The following is a 16000-nucleotide window of genomic DNA, read 5'->3' as shown; positions in this document are numbered from 1 at the left end:
CTATTTTAGCTATCTTTTCTGGGAGTTTTTACGAAGATCTAATATTTAAATCTATCTGTAGTTAATTTTGTGAGGTAATTAAAAAGCGTGAAGCTAAATAAATTTTTCTGTAACTCAGTTATTCTAAAGAAATGTACACAGTAATATTACTATTACCTATTATTTTTAATATTAATATTTAAATCTTATGACTACACATATTTTTGGACTTTTTGCAGCTTGCATTACCTGGAATCACTATTCTCTTCTTATTTTCATTCTATCTTTTAGTAATCCCCCCCCCGGACATTTCTCTGTAGACTTGATCCCATTTGCTTTCTGTCGTTCAGTGTTTTCTCAGCGCTGCTGCTCTGTGGGTGGCAGTGTCTTCTGGCATTGCTAGCTCATTCAGTCAATTCCTGCTGACCACTTTTTGTATGCTAGGTGCTATGGCTGCTGCGGGGACAGTGCAACCGATCGGTCATTTATTGATCACATGTTTTCCCTGTTTCCTGTGGCAAGAAGTGTTTGTTAACTGTCAGCTTGAATTGATGTCCCTGATTCCTCTGTCTCTCTACCTGTTAGCTTTACGGACCCTTCGTGTGAAACTCAGCGATTTGTTAATTTGGGGGCATTCTTTGTTCATTTTTCCAGACCTCGGAGTCTCTGTGGTCTCTGCTTGGCTTGGCTCTGATTCCATCAGCAAGTGTGTGGCACAGTCTTTTCTTTTGGCCTCTCCTCTTTAGCTTTGTAGCTGTTTTGGCCTCTCATGACCTTGTTGTTCAGTTGCTCAGTTGCTCTCTGCGACCCCATGGACTGCAGCACGCCGGGCTTCCCTGTCCATCACCAACTCCTGGAGCTTGGCTCAAACTCAAGTCCATTGAGTCGGTGATGCCATCTAACCATCTCATCCTCTGTCGTCCCCTTCTCCTCCTGCCTTCAATCTTTCGCAGTGTCAGGGTCTTTTCAAATGAGTTGGCTCTTCACATCAGGTGACCAAAGTATTGGAGCTTCAGCATCAGTCCTTCCACTGAACATTCAGGGTTGATTTCCTTTAGGACCTTTAGGACCTCGTGACCTTAAAGTTGCTTAAAGAAGATCTTTTCCAATCTAGTGTTTAGAAATTCCTTCTCAGGATTCCAAGATGATTTCTGCAAATGTATGTAAACCTTTCCTAAATGTGTCTGTATTCCAGGATCTTTAACGTTTCATTTTCCTGGTTCTTACTTGCTTGCATGAAGCATATTCACAAGGTTGATGATTTTGGCTGATTCTCCTGTATATCTTGACTTCTGTCAGTTTTTCATTAATATTTTAATTATAATTTAAACAAGTTTAGAGAAAGTCAATTAACCCCATGTTGTATTTTATATCATTCCAAATTACCTTTCAACATTTGTACTTGGATTATTGTGTAATCATAATTAGTGTGTACATATATTTTATGCCTTTATTTTAATAAATTATTTTGTGTACATAAATTTTCTAGTGCCAGGGAAAATTGTCCAAGACTTGGAAATGGATGGAGGCGGCCCTGGGTGTTGCCAGTGGGTGCTGGGGACTGTGCGACCCTCAGGGGTGTGCCCCTTGGCTCGCGTTCTGTTGACCTGGCTGTGCTTCATCTCCTTAGGCTTAGAGTGAAGCTGGAGGAAACTGAGCCCGATGCAAATTAATTTGTCTGATAGAGACTGTAAGTGATTTCTTCCCTGTACAAAAGATAGCACCCAGCATTCCATTTCATTGTCCCACAGGGTATTATCCAGTTTTGCATCTGTTAGCAGGTTGATTTTAATATTTCTGGATATCCAAGTATGTGTGTTCCTCAAATTCTTCTTAAACCTGGTTTTAACAGAAATTAAAACCATGTGCTGAAGGATGTGAAGAACAGGAAGGGCCAGGTGCTCAGAGCGGAGCTGCCGCCAGCAAGCTCCAGGAACACTTACACAGAGCCCGTGGTCCTGGGGGCTGATCGTCCGGTAAACGCTTACAGGCCCGCCAGGACACAGGGTCCTGAGAGGCCCCACCCAGTCACTCTCAGACCCAGCGTCACCAGAGGCAGGAGGTGGTAGAGGAAGAAGCAGCAGGACAAGAGGTTTGTGTGTTAAACACGAGCAGGGACTCAGAAGGTGACCAGACAACTGGGAAAAGTCAACACTGTGAGAGGTACCAAATTCGATGTACTGCTCAGAGTTAATAGACAAAAAGAAGATTTCAGAGAGATTTGAAAAGATTTGATGTAGCAGTTTAGACTTGTCTTGGCAGAGGGAATTAAGATGCCTTGTTCCCAGTATTGCCAGAAATGAAAGTTATGTTAAGTCATTCTGATAAAAAAAAAAGTTGAGACAGTTTCCAGGATGTTTCTACAGACTTTAAAAGATGGATAACTGCAGTTGCATCAAATTTGTCCAGCGATCTGAAGATGGAACACGCACAGTTGTATTCTATGGAACTAGTATGATCTTGATGCTGAAAGCAGACACGGTTAGTATGAGAAAGGAACATTATAGCCGTTCTTATTCATGAATTCTTATGAATCAGGAAATAGTAAGCTGAATCCAACCATGCACGCAAAAGATCATCATTCAAACAAATTATTTCAGCTATCAAGGTTGGTTTAACACTGGAAAGTCTATGACTGTAATTCCTATTAGGAGAGTAAATGAGAGAAAAGACTCAAGTGAGCACCTCAGAAGAGACAGAGCACATCCGTGAAACGGGTGACCATCGCGGTTAGAAAGCAGACCAAGAGCTGAGGGAGCACTGCCGCTGCGTGGGCGTCTGCCCTGAGCCCGCGGCGGGCACTTCTGAGTAGTCAGGCGTTAGAAGCAGTCGCTTTCTAGTCAGAGCCATCTTGAGCGCTTTTATTTCTAGTGACAGACAGCGCTGTGGGAGAGTTCTTTACCAGCCACAGTCAGGCCAGAAAAGGGAGAACTGAAAGGAACAAACGAAACAGCCTTGATTAACAGATGACGTTGTCTTTTGAAAAATCTTGTAGAATCTAAAGATAAATTATAAATCAAATAAGAAAATTTAGCAAGGAAGCTGGATGTAGCATTAATACAGAAAAATCAATAAAAACAACAAACAGAAAATCTGGTTACAGATATCTTTTATATAGCAAGACAACTAAGGTATATTGAAATAAACCCAACAAATGATTTTTTAAAACTTACTGAAATAATATATGGAAAGAAGAAATCATGTTGAAAGATGTTAAAGACCTAGGTAAATGGGTAGCTTTTTTATGTTTATGAATTTCTTTATATGATAACAATACCAGTTTTCAGGTTTTTTTAGAGTCAATACAACTCTGCTAAAAATTTTAAGGTTATCTTATAGCACGTGACAAGGAGATAGTATAATTCTATGGAAGGCAGAGAACCAAGAAGAGCCAAAACAATTTTGAAGAACACAGTGATGGATCTTACTCTATCAGATCCTTAAAAAGGAACAAAAGACTTAAATAGACACTGCTTTGAAGAAGACGTACAAGTGGCCAGTAAGCACAGGAGAAGACCCTGATATCACTAGGCGTTGCTGCTGCTGCTGCTAAGTCACTTCAGTCGTGTCCGACTCTGTGCGACCCCATAGACAGCAGCCCACCAGGTTCCCCCGTCCCTGGGATTCTCCAGGCAAGAACACTGGAGTGGGTTGCCATTTCCTTCTCCAGTGCATGAAAGGGAAAAGAGAAGGGGAAGTCGCTCAGTCGTGTCCGACTCTTCATGACCCCATAGACTGCAGCCTACCAGGCTCCTCCGCCCATGGGATTTCCCAGGCAAGAGTACTGGAGTGGGGATGGAAATCAAAACCACAGGGAGATCCTTCTCCACACCCATTTGGCTACTAGGAAAAAAAAAAAAAAAACTAACAAGTATTGGTGAGGATATTGAGGAACTGAAACTCCTGTACACTGTCAGTCAGACTATAAAATGATAATAGCCACTGTGGAAAATAGTATAGTGGTTGTTTAAAAAATTAAAAATATGATTATAATATGATCCAGATATTCCAGGTTTGGGTATGTACACAAAAGAATTGAAAGCAAGGACTCCACAGATAAATATATACACCATTTTCATGGAAGGGCTTTTTATAATGGACAACCAAACTTGGAAACAGCCCCAGTATCCATCAGTGGATTAATAGATAAATTGTGGTTTGTGCATTCAGTGGAATATTATTAGCTTTAATAAGGAAGGAGATTCTGACATGCTACAACACAGATAAACCTTGAGAGCATTATGCTGAGTGAAATACAGTCAGATACAACAAGACAAATACTGTTAGGATCTCACTTACCTGAGCAGCCTAGTGTGGTCAGATTCACACAGACGTGAAGTAGATGGAGGGTGGGCTGGGGCCCGATGGAGAGAGAGTGTTGAATGAGTGCAGAGCTTGAGCATATAAGAAGCTCTGGAGGTGGGCGGTGGTGATGGTTGCATGACTCTGTGAGTGTACTCAATGTCACAGAGCTGTACGCTTAAAAATGGTTAAAATGGTAAACTTTATGTTACACATTGTTGTTCAGTTGCTCAGTTGTGTCTGACTCTTTGCAGCCCCATGGACTGCAGCACGCCAAGGCTTCCCTGTCCACCATCTCCCAGAGCTTACTCACACTCACGTCCAGTGAGTCGTTGATGCCATCCAACCATCTCATCCTCTCATCCCCTTCTCCTCCTGCCCTCAATCTTCCCCAGCATCAGGGTCTTTTCAAAAGAGTCAGCTCTTCGCATCAGATGGCCAAAGTGGAGTTTCAACTTCAGCATCGTTCCCTCCAATGAAGATTCAGGACAGATTTCCTTAAGGATTGACTGGCTTGATCTCCTTGCAGTCCAGGGGCCTCTCCAGAGTCTTCTCTAGCACCGCAGTCCAGAAGCATCAATTCTTCGGTGCTCAGCTTTCTTTATAGTCCCGCTGTCACATCCATACATGGCCACTGGAGAAACCGTAGCTTTGAGTATGCGAACCTTTGTCGGCAGAATAATGTCTCTGCTTTTTAGTATGCCGTCTAGGTTGATCATAGCTTTTCTTCCAAGGAGTAAGCGTCTTTTAATTTCATGGCTGTAGTCACCATCTGCAGTGATTTTGGAGCCCAAGAAAATAAAGTCTTGTCACTGTTTCCATTGTTTCCCCATCTATTTGCTATGAAGTGATGGGACCAGAAGCCATGACTTTGTTTTCTGAATGTTGAGCTTTAAGCCAGCTTTTTGACTCTTTGCTTTCACTTTCATCAAGCGGCCCCTTAGTTCCTCTTCACTTTCTGCCGTAAGGGTGGTGTCATCTGCATATCTGAGGTTATTGATATTTCTCCCAGCAGTCTTGATTCCAGCTTGTGCTTCCTCCAGCCCGGTATTTTGCATGATGTACTCTTCATATCAGTTATATAAATAAGCAGCCTTGACGTACTCCTTTTCCAGTTTGGAACCAGTCCATTGTTCCATGTCTGGTTCTAACTGTTGCTTCTTGACCTGCAGGTTTCGCAGGAGGCAGGTACAGTGGGGTGGTATTCCCATCTCTTTAATAATTTTCCACAGTCTGTTGTGATCCACGCAGTCAGAGGCTTTGGTGTGGTCTGTGAAGCGGAAGTGATGCTTCTCTAGGATTCTCTTGCTTTTCCTGTGATCCGGTGGATGTTGTGGCACTGTGATCTCCGGTTTCTCTGCCTTTCCAAAAAAAGTAAATGATGAGCACAGCAGCTCAGATGGGGGTTTACCAGGCTGGTGCTGCAGGTGTGTATGGTTCAGAGGGCTACACAGGTGCACAGTGGTTGTGGTGATGTTCCTTTAGGTTGGGTGGATATCCGAAGGTATTTAATAGACATACCTACACCATGTACAGATTGACAGCCTCGGAGATACTGTGGATTTGTTTCCAGACCACCACAAGAGAATAACTGTTGCAGGAAAGCGAGCCACATGAGTTTCTGGCTTCCCAGTACATATGAAAGCTATGATAACACCATACTGCAGCCTATTACATGCGCAATAGCATTGTGTCTGAGTGTACGTATTTTAATTTAAAAACACCTCTTTGCTAAAAAGATGCTAATCATCGTCTGAGTCTTTAGTGAGTCACATCTTTGCTGCTGGAGGGTCTTGCCTTGATGCTGGCTGCTGATCAGGGGGACGTTGCCGAAGGAGGGTGGCTGTGGCAGTTTCTTAAAATAAGTTGGCCATGGTTGCCACCTTAATTGACTCTTCCTTTCTCTGCAGCATGAATGCTGTTCGATGCCATTTGACCCATAGTAGAGCTTATTCCAGAACTGGACTCAGGCCTCGCAGACCTTGCTGCTGCCTCCTTACCTAGGTTTGTGTGACTCTCTGAATCGCTTGCTGTCATCTCAGCAGTCTTCACAGTGTCTTCACCAGGAGTGGATTCCATCTCAAGAAACCATTTTCTGTGCTCGTGCCTAAGAGGCAGTGCTTTTCTGTGAAAATTAACCGTGAGGCCGCGCTAATTCAGTCACATCCTTACCCCCACTGCTGGTTCTGGCTCTCTTGCTGTCTCCACCACATCTGCCCTTGCTTCCTCCACTAACGCCTTGAGCCCCTCAGAGCCATCCGTGAAGGTCAGAACCAGCCTCTTCCAGTTTCCTGTTAATATTGGTGTTTTGACCTCTTCCCAGTGTTCTTAATGGCATTTAGAATGGTGAGTCCTTTCCAGAGGATTTTCAAATAGCTTTTGCCCAGGTCATCAGAGGAGTCATTGTCTATGGCAGCCAAAGCTTTACAGAGTGTATTTCTTAAATAACAAGGGTTGAAAGTCACAATTACTCCCTGACCCGTGGGCTGCAGGATGGATGTCGTGTTCGCAGGCATGAAAACAGCTGGAATCTCTTTGTACATCTCACCTGGAGCTCTTAGGTGACCAGGCATGTTGTCAGTGAGCAGTGATTCTTTAAAGGAGTCCTCCCTGGTGGCTCAGAGGGTAAAGCGTCTGCCTGCAATGTGGGAGACCCAGGTTCCATCCCTGGGTCGGGAAGATCCCCTGGAGAAGGAAGTGGCAACCCACTCTAGTATTCTTGCCTGAAGAATCCCATGGACGGAGGAGCCTGGTAGGCTACAGTCCACGGGATTGCAAAGAGCTGGACACGACTGACTGACTTCACTTTCACTTCGATCTGAGCAGTAGGTCTCAGCAGTGGCTTAAAACGCTCAGTAAAGCATGTTGCCGACAGGTGTGCTGTCACCCAGGCTTTGTCCATTCACAGAGCACGGGCAGAGAGGTTAAGCGTCATTCTCAAGGGCCTAGGACTTTCAGATGCTCAGTGAGCACTGCCTTCAACTTAGTCATCACTGGCATTAAGAGAGCCAGCCTGTCCTTTGAAGCTTCGAAGCCAGGCCTTGACTTCTCTCTAGTTTGTAAGTCCTAGTTCAGTGCCCTAAGGGTAGCTTTCTGTGGTTTCTGGGAATTCCTGGTGCTTTTTGTGTAAGTATCCTTTCTGCCACAAAAGCCATAGGACACTGTTACCTGAATTATCACGTGGAATTGCTTTCATATTATAGTGTGTCCTTTAGCATCTTATACATTTTACTGTACTAATGTAATATAATGGTAAACCTAATGATCCTTCTTTCAGTTTGTTTGTATTGAAACTTGTGCCTGGGTGTTTTATGAAAGGACTAGTAAGGTAATGGCTACAATGTTCTGTTAAAGGACTGAGCATTTACTCAGCATGAAATGGAATTGAAAAATTGGTATTCTAGTAAAAGAAGTTTTTGTGTATTTTGCTTTAGTTTCTTTACTAAAATTATAGGTTGCCTAAAACTGTTAGTGTGTTTTAAGCCTTCTCCCCCTATCTTATCTTTCCATGTCAGTTTGTCTTTTAGGTCTTATTTCTGTCTTCTGTTGAGGGTAGAAAGCACAGGCTTCAAAAGCTGACAGACCTGAATTAAAGAGTTCTGACAGGCCTTGACCAGAGTGACCATAGGCTGATTATTTTGTTTCTTGGGTGTGAGCTTTCTCATTTATAATACATTTGCCTTTATTTTGAATATTCAGTGATTACATATAAAGCAACTACATAGTAGGAGCTTTGCAAAAAGTTCCCTTCTTTCCTTTTCCGTCAAGTTTTACTAAAGAATTATTAGAACAGAGTTAGTATTAGAAAAGATCGTTACTGGCCAACCGTTAGTTTATTTTGATGTGATCAAGTGTACTGAGAAATGTTTTTTTCCCCAATTTAGAGTTATATTTAAACATTTTGATGGAAAGTCCCTGCAGTCTTTTTACAATTCAGTTCTTTCATTTACATGTTGGAAATTCACTGTATCTATTTATTTTACTTGCAATCTGGAGGATTTTGTTTGTTTAAAATCCTGAGAATTTCTGCCCATTAATTTAAATCTAGTGAACAACTTAGTTCAATGAACTGGCAGTTGTTGGTGTTATTATTTTAACTTACCCTAAAATGCTTCCTTTTTGTCAAGTCTCAATACCTTGAGTCTTAGCATTTTCAATTTTCCTACTGTATGACTATATTAAATAAATATGTGTATATATAATAAACTGCAGAAAATATTAACATTAAAAAGCATTTCACTCCAGAGTTTTAACAGTGCTTTCCATAAAGCTATTTTCTCTGACTTGGGACCAAAACTCTTTTTGTCTCTCCTTTTAATGATTACTTGGGAGCAAAGGGGGACATGTTTGACTCTCTAGGGATGCTTGTTTGTAGTTTTTTCATGGTTGAAAATAATGAATACCTGCCTTTATTTTCTGTTCTTTATTAGTACTTCTATCGATCTTATCCAGACGACTGCGTGTATGCTTGGTGCTGTCTTGATGTCATGCTGAGCAAACCTTATCTTAATGTTACTTAGAGACCCTTTTTGTTAAATGGAAACAATGGCTTGATATTTATTTTAAATGTTCTGTGAATGTAGAAATTTTCCCAGGCTTTTCTGTTGGGTGGAGACATAGTATATGAAGTGGTGTTTACATACCTTCCAAGAGGTCAAGATGTTCATGCAGAGTCTTGTTTAAATGTTCATCACCATAGAAACATGCCAGTTTACTAGCAGAGCTTTTGTAAATACATTGTGTTTTTCACTTCACTGATGCTCAGTGCAGAGCATCTAATGTGTAGTTGACCAGCACCAAAATTTGGTGTTTAGTCTTTACTAGCCTATTTAATCTAATTTAAACTGTTAAATGTTGAGATAATTGTAATTTCCAGAATAAAACTGGTATGAAACTAAAGTAATTAAGTATATAGCTTACTTTTCTTAAAAACAATGTTTCCTTGGCAGAAAGAAAGTAGTTTGTTTTGAAGTTTTATTTTATTTTTTTTACTAATACACTGAGTGCTTATTATACTATGATTTCAATAAAAGGGATGGTGTTTTATTAAGGTAACTGAGGTTTATGTTTTTTGGGGCTGGGTTAGACAAGTGTTTATAAAGATGTTATAAAGTTCATGAAATCCTAGTACTATATGGCATGGTACAACATTCAGAATTCTGTGAGCAAGTGTCACTGTTGATGGTGAGTAGTCCTGTGATCTCATGTTTTGGAGACGTTTCTTAGTTTCTAGGATGAACAGTGGGAGCCTGCTTCCGCTCTGACAGTGTCTGCCACTTTGTCGATTGCAGGATGCTTCAGTCCCTTATGCTGACATCTGGCACGTCTTTTAGCTCAGCTTATGCAAGAATGAAGTTGATAGGGACCTTCCCCTGGGGGCGTCCGAGCCCCTGATTCTGACTCCTAATGGAAAGATGAGCAGTAGGCCTAGTTTTTTGCTTATATGCTGTCTTGCTGGTGATTAATGGTAGTGATAAAAGCTCTCACAATGCTTTTCATTTCTTTGTAAACAGAGCCACACACAAAAGTTTAAAAAACTCCACACTACATGCCACAAAGCCTGTACTCTTTAGGCTTTGCACTATTTTAGTGTTCTAAAGAAAGGCAATGATAACAGTTTGTGTATTTTTGAGACATGAGCCAGTCGATGCTAAATGAACAAATGAAGTCTGATTATTTATAGTCCCTTCACCCTTTCTCTCTTCTGATTTTGTTGAAGGTGGAAAATCTGCCACATTGCATTTAATGAACAGATTTGGTATGCTTTTCTGTTGGTTTTGCTAAAGCTCATAAATGTGATACTTAATTGATTTCATATTGGGCTGATTTTGTCCCATTTAATCATGAAAAGGGAATAGAATTAACAAAAGGAAAACAGGCATCCTCGCCTCACAGTGGATCGGGTCAGTGTGACAGTTACTTCTGATGACGTCAGTCATCTTCAGTGTTTCATAAACAAGTATAACCATACTCTGTAATTGCAGTGATTTGCTCTGTGGCAGCCTTTTCTGAAATTCTTGATTCACTCTTTTTAAAAACTTAGATTAATAACTGAGAATGAGAAAAATTCCTTTTTATGAGTTGTTGCTTTCAGAAGAAACGGTGATCAGTTTGAAGTGAATTTTTGAAGAGTGCATGTGCTTTGAATGCAGAGGTTTATCTGGTTAAATGTTTCTTATTTGGCTGCTTAAGCATGTGAGTGTACATTTCAGATGTTTCTTCTTGATTTTATTCATAAATTTATAATAGATAAAGCATCCTCTTGGAATGATACAGCTTATTTCATTTAAGAAGAACTTTCACATATAGTTGTTAATCACAGAGAGATTTGTCCAGAGAATTTTATATCAAGGCTAAATTTAGGAAAATGGCCAGAAAGTACTTGAGAGTACAGAGTGCGCTAAACATGAGACTCTGTCAGAAGCAGGCCGCCAGCAGTCTCTCTGACCTGTGTGGTAACCAGTAGCCATGTGCGGCTATATGAATCTAAGGTAACTAAACTTCACTAAAGTTAAACACCAGCTCTCCAGTCCCCAGAGCTGCATTCTGCTGTTCTGGTGCTCTGTGCACATGCGGTGGCTGGTGTGGAGCAGCGCGCCTCCGCGACCACAGAGAGAGGTGTCGGGCAGTGCTGTGCCGTGCTGGCTAGCCATGAACTGTTCGTGTGTATCGCTAGTTATCTTGCATACTCTTTAAACAGCAGAAGGAGGAGCGAGGCCCAGCTTCAGGGACGTGCCTGCGCAGGCCCTCAGGTGGAGAGTGGCGCTGAGGAGGCTCGGGCCTTGCTGTCTGTTGTCACGGTAATGCATCTGTTTCCCAGGCTAGCAAGCTGTGAGTACGCGCAGAGTGATCAGATTTGCATTCTGAGATGATACCCACTCCCATGCGAGATAGGCGGCAGGTCAGGGAGAGACAGGAGTGTGGGTGTGGCTAGGAGGCTGGGTGTCATCCAGACAGATGCTGTGGCAGTGGAAAGAGGTGGATGAATTTGAGCTGTAATTACACGGAGGAATCGAAAGGAGTTGGTGCTGGACTGGCCCGGCGTCCAGATATGTGTGTGTGTGTGTTGGGGTGGGGTGGGGCGCAGGAGGAAGGAAGTGACACGGGAGAATCGAGTGTGTGTGTGTGTGTGTGTGTGTGTGTGTGTGTGTGTGTGTGTTGGGGTGGGTTGGGGTGCAGCAGGAAGGAAGTGACATGGAAGAATCGAGTGTGTGTGTGTGTGTGTGTGTGTGTGTGTGTTGGGGTGGGGTGGGGTGTAGCAGGAAGGAAGTGACATGGGAAAATCGAGTGTGAGTGTGTGTGTGTTGGGGTGGGGTGGGGTGCAGCAGGAAGGAAGTGACACGGAAGAATCGAGTGTGAGTGTGTGTGTGTTGGGGTGGGGTGGGGTGCAGCAGGAAGGAAGTGACACGGAAGAATCGAGTGTGTGTGTTGGGGAGGGGTGGGGTGCAGCAGGAAGGAAGTGACACGGAAGAATCAAGTGTGTGTGTGTGTGTGTGTGTGTGTGTGTGTGTGTGTGTGTGTTGGGGAGGGGTGGGGTAGGGTGCAGCAGGAAGGAGGTGATACAGATGTTTCCAGAGTGTCTGGCAAAAACAGCAAAGTGGATAGCGGTGCCGTTTATTGAGGCATGTGACACTGAGTAGGAGCAGGGTTAGGGGATAAAGTGATGAGTTTGATTTTCGGGTTCAGTTGAAAGTTGCTGTGAGGTGTCTAAGGTGAGGTGGTGGTTAAGATTATGGACCTTGGCCTCTGTGGTGTGATTTGGACTAAAGGTATAAACTTGAGGTTTGTTGGCCACGTGAGGAGGCAAGATCCTCCAGGAGAGAAGGGAGCAGTCTGTCTGGGGGAGCACCTTCACAAGTATGGGCCGAGGAGCCACAGGGGCTGGTATGCAGAGATTGACAAGCCCCTCAGTAAATCTGCGCATGTCAGTGTTTGAGAAGCCCTGATACCGCTTGTGAAAGGCTGAACACTGAAGACTGGGCCATCAGAGGAAAGGGTCTGAGATACTTCTCTTTACAGAATGGAAGACATAGGGATGGAGACAGCAGCGAAGGCCAAGGGGTGGGGAGCTGAGGGCCGTGCAGGTCGCCAGCTGGCTCTCCCTAAGGGTCAGTAAGGTCAGCTGTCACGGGAGGACACAGGGCGTGAGGCTAGGACCAAGGCCAAGAAGACGTTTGCATGTGTCTGAGGGAATCAGTAGCTACAGATCACCATGAGGGTTGCCGGATGACATTGGAGTCCCACTGTGAAGGGTAGCGTCAAAGTTTCTCTTGATTCTGTAAATTTCTTGAACGACGCTGTAGCTTCCAGGTGGAATCGAACTGGTGGAAGTTAAAGGGGCCAGGAATACTAGAACATTACTGATACTGAATTCTCACTTAAAGGTGCTAGTTTTCTGTGGGGTTTAGACCAGTGAGAGCAAGACTGGTTGGAGGGCTTGGGAGGCTCAGAGGACGGGGGAGGATGAGGAGGAAGACCCAGAGCTAGGTTAGAGGGTGGAGAGATCGCAGGAGACGAGGAGGTCCTGGACTGAGGGGGCAGCTGCCCCGGGCCCGAGAGATGAGGGGTCCGGTTAGATGCGTGGGCAGCCACAGAATGGAGACAGGGCTCGGTGTGAGCTCCTCGGGCCCTTGGGCGGCTGGGGATGCGCTCAGAAGCTCTGCTGAGCTGGGTGTTCACAGCAAGGGAGTCAGTCTGGTTTCTTCTAGGCTGTACATGGTAGACAGGAAAAGAGGAGCATGCTGGCACTGAAGGGTGGTCTCCATTGGATCGAGAAGCACGAGTGATAGGTGAGTTCCCAAGTCTTGGAGATTCCAGACGCAGAGGCAGCAGTGTGAGGCATGACACCAGACTGCGCTCTGCACGCCGCACACGTCCACGCCTGTGGTCCGGATAGCCATCTGTGAGGCAGGGGCGTCTTTAGCAAACTCATGCTGCAGGCAGGAAGCTGAGGCACAGCGGGCTTTAGGCGCTAGGCCGAGGTCACACAGTGGGCCAGGCATGGAAACAGGAGTTGAGCTCAGCGGTCTGCTACTCGGGTTGGGGCTCTTAACAAGCCTGTTTACTGTCTGTCTCATAAACCAAACTTGGATATTTTTAAAAAGTTATTCTTTCGTGTTCCAGACTCTTGGACATTTATTATTTTAAGAAAATATTGAAAATTAAAGAGAACATTAGTCTGTTCTCCTGTATCTTAAGTCATACACATCCACTCTAGAAATGTTGGAAAAATATGACCGGGCACCAAGCGTACAGAAAAGTAGCTCCCTGTAGCCGTGGCACGTGCAGGACGCTCCTGTCAGCCGGCCTGGCAGGGCTTGCTCTTACCGGGTCACGAGAAGACCCCTTCCTGCTCCGCTCGGGGGAGAAGGAGCTGTACGGGCCAGGGGTCAGCCCCCTTGTGCGCCAGCTGCTGGGCCAGGGTGGGGGCCCCTTACTTCTGCCTGTCTGAGGCCTGGGTGAGAGGGTTCACGGCTCGATCCTGGCCCTGAACCCAAACGTGTGGGCCCTTGTCCGTTCCTCCCAGAAAGCTGCCCAAAGCTGTCTGAAACTGCCGGGATCTGAGACATTACGGTACCTCCAAGGCGATAGGTTCGTTGGCCAGCTTCACAGACACTGGCTGCAGACACAGACTCCTGGTCTGACGCAGGGGCCTTCATGCCTCAGCCTGCAAGTGTAGCAGCCCGCTCTTCCTGCCAGCTCCCCAGGCCCCGGGCCCCACGGGGGTGACGCGGCCCTGCGGGAGCTGTTCCCGCGGAGGGCTCATGTCGCAGCCGCGGAGCCCTGCGCCGAGGGGACCCTGCAGCACACCTGCCTGGCTTCTGCTCTGTGGGGCGACCTCGTCTCTGACGCTGTAAAGGAGGCAGACGTGCCTCTGCTGCAGAGACGGTGTCTGTGTCTTCCCAGGCCGTTCGCTGTGCAGATATCCTTGAAAAGATGGTGCAGAATGAGAACTGCCCACCTCTGCTGGTGAGATGCTCAGACGTGGGAGAGAACCACGGAGCATCGCCTCCAACACAGGAACAGATGTGATGAGAGCAGGTTGAGTTGCTAAGAAGCAGTTCTTCCCGTGGGCTTCCCCGGTGGCTCAGCTGCTGAAAGGACCCACCTGCCAGGTGCAGGAGGTTCAGGAGACTCTGATTGGATCCCTGGGTCGGGAAGGTCTCCTAGAGAAGGGAATGGCGCCCACCCCAGTGTTCTTGGCTGGGAAATCCCATGGGCAGAGGAGCCTGGTGGGCTACAGTCCACGGGGTCGCAAGTTAGACACGACTGAGCGACTAAATCACCACCAGTTCTTACCAAAATGTCAGAAGTCTGTAAGTCTTACTGGTGACTGGTTCCCCAAATTTATTATCATTATAGCACTCACTGTAACGTGCTGTTACATTATTGTAATTGCTGGGTATGATTGTAACATATTATTGTAGTAAAATGCCCTGTTTTTGGACATCAAGTCTCATAGTTCTGAGTAACACTGCTCTTTAGCTCATGTATGATGACACTTCAGACACGTGTGACGTGTTCTGTGAGCTCAGGTGCTCCTGTGGGCTAGTTGGAGGCTGGCAGGATGTGGGCTGCAGCGGCTTCCCTTGTGGCTCAGACGGTAAAGCGTCTGCCTACAATGCGGGAGACCCGAGTTCGATCCCTGGGTCAGAAAGTTCCCCTGGAGTAGGAAATGGCAACCCACTCCAGTATTCTTGCCTGGAGAATCCCATAGACAGAGGAGCCCGGTTGGCTACAGTCCATGGGGTCGCAGAGAGTCGGACACGACTGAGCAACTTCACTTCACTTCAGAGGCAGGAAGAGATGAAGCTGAGATTGTAATAAATACACTCCAGAGCCTACTCTTTTAATCTGTTTTATTTATAGACTTTCAGATCATATTTAAGGTGTAATTAAAAAATTCTTGCTTAGAGGAAGAGGGGGAGAAAGAAATCAGTGCTAAAAGGTAGTGGTCGTGTTTTGGTATCCTCAGTGGTTTGAAGGTTGTGAAGTGTGGGTTCAGAGAGTTCTTCAGAAAAGTAGAAGTGTGTCTTTTAGTAGTTTGTTTTGTGACTGTTCTTGTTTCCTCTCACTTGAGTCATAGCTACTGTGAAAGCTAATGTGTTAAGCCAGGTGCAGGTTGCCATCACTCCGGTTCACCAGCCTCCCTTGCCTTGAGCACGTAAGGGGCGCTGACTCTTAACTTTAAAGAAGTGAAGTGAAGTGAAAGTCGCTCAGTCATGTCCAACTCTTTGCAACCCCGTGGACTATACAGTCCATGGAATTCTCCAGGCCAGACTACTGGAGTGGGTAGCCTTTCCCTTCGTCAGAGAATTCCCAACCTGGAGATTGAACCCAGGTCTCCCGCATTGCAGGCGGATTCTTTACCAGATATGTTCTCACCTACGAGGGGCCACGCTGTGGTGAGGTAAGTCTGAGTCATCACTTCAGGCTGTGAACGCTTGGCCGTGGCTTTAGAACATTTCCTTTCTTACTGAATTTGCGGAGCAACCTGTTTCTGTAAATCAGAAATTAGAAAGTAACATTTAGAGCAAAATGGAAATAAGTCCATATTTTAGATTATATATATATATATAGCTCATATCTTTAGACTTTTTAATATGAAAGGAAATATTATGTGATTTGAGAAGCATGGATATACTTACAATTTTGTTATGTTACAGTATGAAAGAACAATATGAATATCTGCATTTAAGTGCAGACCCAGTCATCTGGT

At 44.9% G+C, this 16000-nt stretch overlaps 1 protein-coding gene across 1 annotated transcript in view; it reads left to right on the top strand.

Moving 5' to 3' along the window:
- Positions 1-16000, top strand: part of LMBR1 (limb development membrane protein 1) — a 130123-nt gene that overhangs the window by 54038 nt on the left and 60085 nt on the right. The window lies entirely within an intron of this gene.

This window comes from Budorcas taxicolor, chromosome 4, assembly GCF_023091745.1.
Source record: "Budorcas taxicolor isolate Tak-1 chromosome 4, Takin1.1, whole genome shotgun sequence".
NCBI classification, from domain to species: domain Eukaryota; kingdom Metazoa; phylum Chordata; class Mammalia; order Artiodactyla; family Bovidae; genus Budorcas; species Budorcas taxicolor.
Note: the sequence above shows the minus strand (reverse complement) of the source record. Positions and strands in the feature narration are given on the sequence as shown.